Source organism: Theropithecus gelada, chromosome X, assembly GCF_003255815.1.
Source record: "Theropithecus gelada isolate Dixy chromosome X, Tgel_1.0, whole genome shotgun sequence".
NCBI classification, from domain to species: Eukaryota; Metazoa; Chordata; class Mammalia; order Primates; family Cercopithecidae; genus Theropithecus; species Theropithecus gelada.
Window position 1 is genome coordinate 131,069,317 of NC_037689.1, and position 8,964 is coordinate 131,078,280.

Consider the following 8,964-nt stretch of genomic DNA (forward strand, 5'->3'; position numbering starts at 1 on the left):
CACTTGAAAACAGCTCAATTTTTGCCATAGTTCCTAGACAATATTTTTGCCCTGTTGGGTTTTTGCAACTGTAGCCATAAACAAGTTCTAGAAAATCGGGAGAGAATAAAGCTTTCTCGTTGGTAACATGGCAGAAAACAATATGATATCATTCTAAGTGAAATGAACCCTAGGTTACTAATGAATGCTCCATCAGTAGCAACTGAAGCAGGTCAGAGTTGAGGGATACAATTATATTTCACATTTGGCCAGTGCTTAGTGGCCTCATTGCTGTATAAATGTGAAGGTCTCTGGTCCTGGTTGAGAGAAAGTGAGTGGTTTCCACCCCATCTGCCAGGGCTTTGGACACTCAAATCGACGACGTTCCTTCCATAAACATCTGTGGTGTGACCAAGTGTAAGAGGAGCTGAGTACTGTGGGAGATGCCAGGCTAAATGGTCCCATTGACTGCAAGCCTAAGGCAGACACTCTTATTTGGAATTCCCTATCTTCTAGAAGCTTCTCCTGTCACAGTTATGGATGGTGTCTGGGAAGCTCTGAGGACGGGACAAACCTCTTCAGATTTTCCAGAAGGGCAAAACATGGTTACTATTGGCAATGTATTGTAATGGTAAAAGTAAATGTAATTAGCCATGGTGAAACACAAGTCATGCTTCTATTTATTCTGTGATAGTAAACAAGTTCAAAACAGGCTGGGCATGGTGGCTCACGCCTCTAATTTCAGCACTTTGGGAGGCCAAGGCAGGAGGATTGCTTGAGGCCAGGAGTTTGAGACCAGCCTGGGCAACATAATGAAACCCCATCTCTACAAAAAATAAAAAATTAGCCGGGTGTGGCGGCATGTGCCCATAGTTCCAGCTGCTTGTGAGGCTGAGGTGGGAGGATCCCTGAGCCTGGGAAGTCAAAGCTGCAGTGAGTTGTGATCGCACCACTGCACTCCAGCCAGGGCAACAGAGTGAGATCCTGTCTCTAAAAAAACAAAACATTTGCATCAAGATAGCACAGAAAGTGAACTGCAATTAAATCCAAGAAATCCATGCCCTGCTCTCTCCTCATACTTTTTCTCTTGCTATGCCTTTGCTAGTTCAGGATAAAGGAAAATCTACAGGTTCTTGATTGTGGAAACCTGTAAGTAAGCAGTCTCTAGGATCCATGCAAAAAGCTCCTTTTCATTTCCAAATAGGCTGCATTTAGTGCCCTGGCTAAGACAAAAATGTGGGCAACAAATTCATCCCAAGTACCAAACAAAGATTATTGTGGGATGGAGAGTATTTTCAGAGACAGAACATTTCCTACCTCCTCAATTAGTGAATTCAATCTATTCTGTGGTCGTGTTTATGAACATTTAGGTCTGGGTGGGGAGGAGCAGTCTCTCAGCCTTCCCTAAGAGAACAGCACAGAAGGGGTTACCTAATTCCACTGTGGGAGTTTTATCTGCCTCCTGGATGGTTCAGTGTAGGTCTATGTCTAGACTGATTACAAAAGCACCAACAAAACAAAATAAATACCTAACATCTTACAGAAAAGGCATGAAACCAAACAGTATGAGTGGGGAGAACAATGCCTCTGTTGTGACAGGAAGTCTTCGTGAGGATGATGGAATTCCTGCACCCCAGGTTCTAATTTGTAAGGGCAACATTAAACGTCTCAAAACAGGCCCTGGCTTGAACATATTAATTTTGAAAGCAGTGTGTTTGGTTAGATAAAGGATTTTTTTTTTTTCACTGCCACTAGGATCAGAATGAAGATCAGTATAACTAACTCCATCTGCAAGGGCACAGATTTCAGAAAACAGCCTTTACTGTCATTCACCAATATAACCCATTTGTTAATCCTTCCAAGTGACAAGGTGTGTGCAATGTGATTGAAAAGGCTCTGGTTGGCTCAGTCCTGACTTGCACTCACTGCGCTGTGTGACCTTAAACAAATCTCTTAACCTCTCTGAGCCTCAATTTCTACATATGTAAAATGAGGGGGTTGGGGTTGCTAATCTATCTTTGTGAGTCGAAGACTCTAACAAAGCAAAATAAATGTAACAATCCCATTGCCTAATGGTGCTGACAATTGGGGACTTTCACCCAAAAAGAAAGCTGTAACATCATATCCAAAGTAGTTCTTAAATATGTCATTCTAAACTGAAGCTGCAGTTGAGTGATGGCTCGCTCTGGAATTCTAAGTCGAATCACCTCTCAAACTCTAAGGTCAGTGTATAACTAGGTGGCAAGTATGTCACATAATTGAAGGTACATTTGTTAAGCCAGTAGTTTCAAGTGGCCTGAGGCAGAACATTTTGAATGCTTGTTTGTTCATTCCCTCAATGTTCATCCCCTCAAATATCTATTGAACACCTACTATGTATCAGGCTCTGCAGGCAAGATGTTTCTCCTGGAATCCTATGCCTTCTCCTCCCTTCCTACCCCTGACTTTCCCCTTTCCCTTTCTTCTTTGCTTTTGGTTTTGTTTGTGACCCTGGGTGCAAAGGATTGAATGAAAGCTACTGCTTGGTTCATGGTAGGCACCATAGTTGGTCCAGATAAGGCCCTTCTCTTGATTTGTTTCGTTCATTCATTCTATTTTATTCCCAAAGCTCACTGCCATTTCCCTCCCTGCAAAGGTACCCATTCTAATGCTGTAAATGTAGACCTTTTAGTATGGCTATATTTTTGTAAAATATGTATTATTATATATATATTTGAGACAGTCTCAATCTGTTGCCCAGGCTGGAGTTCAGTGGTGCGATCTCAGCTCACTGCAACCTCCCCCTCCTGAGTTCAAGTGACTCTCCTGCCTCAGCCTCCCAAGTAGCTGGGACTACAGGTTAGCACCACCATGCCTGGCTACTTTTTGTATTTTTAGTAGATACGGGGTTTCACTATGTTGGCCAGGCTGGTCTCGAACTCCTGACCTCAGGTGATCCACCTGCTTCAGCCTCCCAAAGTGCTGGGATTACAGGCGTGAGCCACAGCGCCCGGCCTGTGCATATATTTTAATTAATTCTTGAGATGCTATATAGCCCATTCTTGCCTTTTTTTTCTTTTTTACCCATACTAGGATTTTAAGATCCATCCATGCTGCTGGGGGTACATATGGTCTGTTGCTTTTCACTGCTGCATGATACTCCATGGTGTGCATCCTCACGTTGTACCTCTCCCCTCTCCCAGGGAGGTACCTGGTATCCTGCAGTGCTTCACCATGGCAAGTATTCCAAAAGTAATCTGCCTTGCACATGGCCCATTATGGACCTGTGTCATATTGTTCTACCTAAAACACTCTTCTCCCTTAGTCTTTATTTATTTGTTTTTTGAGACGGAGTCTCGCTCTGTTGCCCAGGCTGGAGTGCAGTGGCGCGATCTTGGCTCACTGCAACCTCCACTTTCTGGGTTCAAGCGATTCTCCTGCCTCAGCCTCCCGAGTAGCTGGGATTACAGGTGTGCACCTCCATGTCCAGCTAATTTTTGTAGTTTTAGTAGAGATGGGGTTTTCACCATGTTGCCCAGGCCGGTCTAGAACTCCTGGCCACAAGTGATCTGCCTGCCTCGGCCTCCCAAAATGCTGGGATTACAGTTGCGTGCTACCACGCCCAGCTAATGTTTGTATTTTCAGTAGAGATGGGTTTTGCCATGTTGGCCAGGCTGATCTCAAACTCCTGACCTCAAGTGGTCTGCTTGCCTTGTCTTCCCAAAGTGCTGGGATTACAGGCATGAGCCACTGTGCCCAGCCCAATGCTTTATTTTTCTGTTTTTTAAATGTGAATCCTTCAAACACAATACATTAATTTCTAAATATATAAAAGTGAATAAAAAGCTATGAGCTTATTTGGTTGGTTCCTTGGCAAACCTAGAAGACCTTCTACATCCAAACTAGTACTGTGAGTTTCCAAAAGGCCCCCTTAGAAGGGAATCATTGCACCAGGGACAGTGTCCTCAAATTTTCTGGAACTTTTCTTTGGAAAAAAAGAGAAACCTCCATAGCCCATAGCACATTCTTTGGAATCTTCCTGGGGTGACGGAGGGAAGGGGCTTTGTTTCTTGAAGGCAGATTTGATTTTTGGAAACAGCTAAAAGCTACTTGGCAGCAAGTGTGGTGAATGAGGTGGGTGATCAAACTGGATAATATTATTTTTGGTTCCAAACAAGGTGTGACTATAAAGAAATGAGGCTGATTTTCTCGTATGGCACATAAACTAGCTCAACAGCAATTCCAAAAGAGGACTTCCAAAAATGCTGTGGCCTTGGCAAGAAAAAAATATTTCTCCACCCCAGTATACACACACACACACACACAGAGTGTATGGCATCTGACTCAATCCATAGACAAGGAAATCAAAAGCCCTTGGAACATATTTAAAAAACCAATTGTGCAAGTATGGGATGGAAGAGACCTGACTGGGCAGCCATTCTTGAATGGCTGCCATGGGCTCAGCTACTGGCCTGACAGGACAAGAGGACCACTGGCCCACTGGAGCCCAGCTCACGAAGTAGCTTGTCAACACTGTCCAATGTGTTTAGAAAAGCAGACAACCCAGAGGAGGCAAGAGTCAGTGACTGAAAATTATTGCAAAAAGGGAGCTGTGTGAAAACTAGTGCCATCTTAGTCTCTTTTTTTGTTTGTATAAATGTAAAGGGCACAAGTGTAGTTTTGATTCATGGATGTATCGCATAATGGTGAAGTCTAGGTTTTCAGTGTAACCATCACCCAAATAGTATACATTGTACCCATTAAGTAATTTCTTACCCCTTATTCCTTCCCATCCTCTCACCTTTCCCAGTCTCCAGTGTTTATTATTCCACTCTCAATGTTCATGTGTAACGTTATTTAGCTCCCACTTATAAGTGAGGACATGCAGTATTTAACTTTCTATTTCTGAGTTGTTTTACTTAAGGGAATGGCCTCTAGTTCCATCAATATTGCTAAAAATATGGAACGCTTCACAAATTTGCATGTCATTCACGCGCAGGGGCCATGCTAATCTCTGTATGGTTCCGATTTTAGTATACGTGCTGCCCAAGTGAGCATGGCCATCTGAATCTCAGGATGCTCTTTATGGAAGAGCCAGACCATAGGAGGAAACAATAGGAAGGCAGATTTAGGCTCACCCTAATAAAGACTGATTCATATTATAGAACTGTATGTTCATGCATGTTCTGCACATGTATCCCAGGACTTAAAGTACTATATATATATATATTTCTCAATAAAGCATTGGTTGTAAATACTGCAACAGTATGCAACTGCAAAAAAAAAAAAAGAATTGTCTGTTTAATACAATCTCATGTATGTGAATGTGCATATACAGAGAAGGGGTGAAAGAATGGAAAAATATAAATATTTTTCTTTTTCTTTTTTTCTTTTCTTTCTTTTTTTTTTTTTTTTTTGAGCTGGAGTCTCACTCTGTCGCCCAGGCTGGAGTGCAGTGGCGCAATCTCGGCTCACTGCAAGCTCTGCCTCCCAGGTTCACACCATTCTCCTGCCTCAGCCTCCTGAGTAGCTGGGACTACAGGCACCCAGCACCACACCTGGCTAATGTTTTTTGTATGGAAAAATATAAATATTTAATAGTAGATTTCTATGTGGTATGGAATTATGGGGCAAACATCATTTTCTAAACTTTACGTAATTATGTGTTGTTAGATTTTATTTCCTGTATTTCATTTGTAATAACTCTTTTCCTTTAAGAAATGGATTTGCTAAAAATTCGAGGTATCCAACAACCAAACAGGCTACTTTGTGACCTAGTGAGAGCCCTGCCTTAGGAGGTAATCAAGCAAACATTGTGGGATGAACTATCAGGTCCCTTCCAGCCTAGGGACTCAGTATCTGTTATTTAAGGAATTAACCTTATTCAAGTACCAGAGTTGAGTTGATGGAAGTTCACTCATGCATCCAATGAGGAAGAGGCCTTCCAACACAATGGACAACTTCCCAGTTCCCAGGTCTCTTCTAAGAAAAAATAGTCATCTTAACATAATTCAAGTGTAGAAAATTTAAATCAAAGGGTAGAATCAGGCCAGGTGCAGTGGCTCACACCTGTAATCCCAGCTTAATGCCAAAAGGATATGGTGGATTTTCCATGTTTTATACATGTCTATGGTTATCCCAGCACTTTGGGAGGCCAAGGCAGGTGGATCACTTGAGGTCAGGAGTTTGAAACCAGCCTGGGCAACATAGTGAAATCCCATCTTTACAAAAAAATAGAAAAATCAGCCAAGGCTAGTGATGTGTGCCTGTAGTCCCAGCTACTCGGGAGGCTGAGGCAGGAGAATCACTGGAACCCGGGAGGTGGAGGCTGCAGCGAGCCGAGACAGTGCCTTCATACTCCAGCCTGGGTGACAGAGGGAGACTCTGTTTAAAAAAAAGGTAAAATGGTAGAATCAACACGTCAAAGATGAAAAACCACTAACTAGCCATGAAACTTGATTCTGAAGTAGAACAATTAAAAAAAAAATACATAGAGAGGTAGGAAAAGACAGAGGCAAAAAGCTAAGAGAGACATGCCATTGATACATAGTTGATGCCAACAGGATATGGTGGATTTTCCATGTTTTAAACATGTGTGTGGTTATCCAGTTGAATCCCATCTACGTAGCTGAAGCCAGCAGGTCTTGGACATGACAGGGGAGTTGTCTTCTGGTCCTCCTCAGGCTGGATGGTCCGTAGCTGCAGGCAGAGTACCAGGACAGCAGAAACACAGGCTGCCTGGGGTCATGTTCTGGAAACTGAAGCAAGTCAAATATGACCTTAGGCTGGAAAAGTTCTGAAAGGCACTGGAGGAACAGCACATTGATGCCACCAGCTGGGCAGAGGGACAGGCATTTACTGCCTTTTGGGTTGAATGGTGCCACAAAATCTGAGTAACAAAAAGGTTAGAAATATTGTCCTCATTCTCCATTTGACAATAGGGAAACTGAGGTCTAGAGAGAGGAAGTGGATGAGAAGGGTGTGCGAAAACTGACAATCTCCTTTGCCTCCCAGAGAGGAGAAATGGACTTTAAGACAGTCCTCTCCTGCTTGCAGGAGCAAACCTTGGTCTCTGAGCCACAAATTATTTTTTGCCGCATCAAATATCAACATTTCCATGGAATGACAGGGACAGTTATTAGATGATAACTGGGCTTTAAATCCTTCTTCTGGGTTGGTGTTGCTATATTAGACTCTGAGTCCAAGCAGCAAACCTTTGTAATGTGTAGGTTTCATAAACCAAAGTCCAAAGTTTCTTACAAACCCCATTCAAATACACAATGATGGTTTAAATACAAAGGCAACTGGCTTCTTTCTCTTTCAGGTCTTACCCACCATTACAAATCATTGAGATCACATTAACACATTCAACTGATTGTAGTCTTAGCTTCAATAAAACTAACCAAAGGAAACGTCAAACCAAACATTTCCAGTTTGCGTTTGTGAGCATTTCTGCAAAGGAAGAAGATGGATATTGGAAAATTGTGCTCTGCAGGAGACAGAAGTGTGTTGGTGACAGCAGGAGAGGGGGTGCAATAAGTTGTGAGAAATTACACATTCTGCTTCCCGCATGGTGACCTCCTGCCATGGGACTGAAATTGGAGATCCTGACTAGGACCACCTCGTAGAATCAAAGGGGACTTCCCCATCCATTCCTTGACCTTTGCTCACACCCCTTCCGTGCATCTCACCCTCTCTTTCTTATATATATCAGGTGGGAGTTGAGTCCTCCCCCTTTAGAAAGAATCAACAATGTCTCTATTGACCTGACCTGGCAACAAGACAATGTGCTAAGAATTATACACATTACAAAAATGGCAGGGTGGTTAGTCCTGGGATCCCTCAGCAGCAGAATGTCTGAGTATTACCTAAGTGCCATTATTATTGCAATGTTGTATGTGTAAAAAACAGGCTTTTTTTTTTTTTTTTTTTTTTTTTTTTGAAACAGAGTCTTGCTCTGTCATCCAGGCTGGAGTGCAATGGCGTGATCTCAGCTCACTGCAACCTCTGCGTCCCAGGTTCAAGCGATTCTGCCGCCTCAGCCTCCTGAGTAGCTGGGATTACAGGTACCCTCCACCACACCTGGATAATTTTTTTGTATTTTTAGTACAGATGGGGTTTTGCCATGTTGGCCAGGCGGGTCTCAAACTCCTGACCTCAAATGATCCACCCGCCTTAGCCTCCCAAAGGGTTGGGATTACAGGCGTGAGCCACCGCACCCTGCAAAAAACAGATTTTGAGTAGTAATACTGGGCCTATGGTTGATGAAAAGCCAGTGTTGTAATTACTACTGGTGTCAGACCTTCAGTTCCATGAGAGCAGGGCTCAATTCTGTTTGGTTTTCCACTGTCTCCAGCATCTGGTATAGTACCTGAAACCCAACAGGTATGCAAAACCTACTCATTGAATAAATGAATGTTGAAGAAGCTCACCTGCGGCCAAGAGTGACAGTTGCTCCCTATAAATCATGGGTTTGCTGATGACAACTTCTGCAACCTGAACCAAAGCAATGGCTGCCCATGCCATGTGGCAGCCCCTGTGGAGAGAGGCAACACAGCAAGCCTGAGACAGCAGCAAAGAAGCTGGGGAGTGATTTCTTTGTACTGTTTGGGTTCACCTGTCTTGATTTGGGAGAAGGGAGAAGATGAATTGTACAACTGTACCTGATTTACATAGAGGATTCCTATTTGGGCAAAGCATTTTTGGCAAAGTAAAAGTTGTAAAGAGAGACTAGACCAGGTAACTCTTTTGAGATACCTTCGGTTTCATTGACAAGATATTCCAACCAAAGGTTTCGAAATGAAGATTGTGGATTGTGAGGGAGTGATTCTAATTGGTTCTTGGAGTCAGGATTGATTTCCACCCAGAAGGAAGGCAGGGAGGTGGGTTTCAAGGACCCTGTCGGGGCCTGATAAGAATATATTGGATGGAAAGTTTAGTGAGAAGGAAAAAAAGCATTGCACAGTCACCATAGATGACGGTTTGCAAAAAAAAAGAGCCAATACA

General features: G+C 43.0%; 1 non-coding gene across 1 annotated transcript; it reads right to left on the minus strand.

Moving 5' to 3' along the window:
• Positions 1–4,912: 4,912 nt before the first annotated feature.
• On the minus strand, positions 4,913–5,016 carry LOC112616677. The gene has a single exon (XR_003117716.1). It is a non-coding gene; the product is annotated as a U6 spliceosomal RNA (small nuclear RNA).
• Between the last annotated feature and the right edge of the window lie 3,948 nt (positions 5,017–8,964).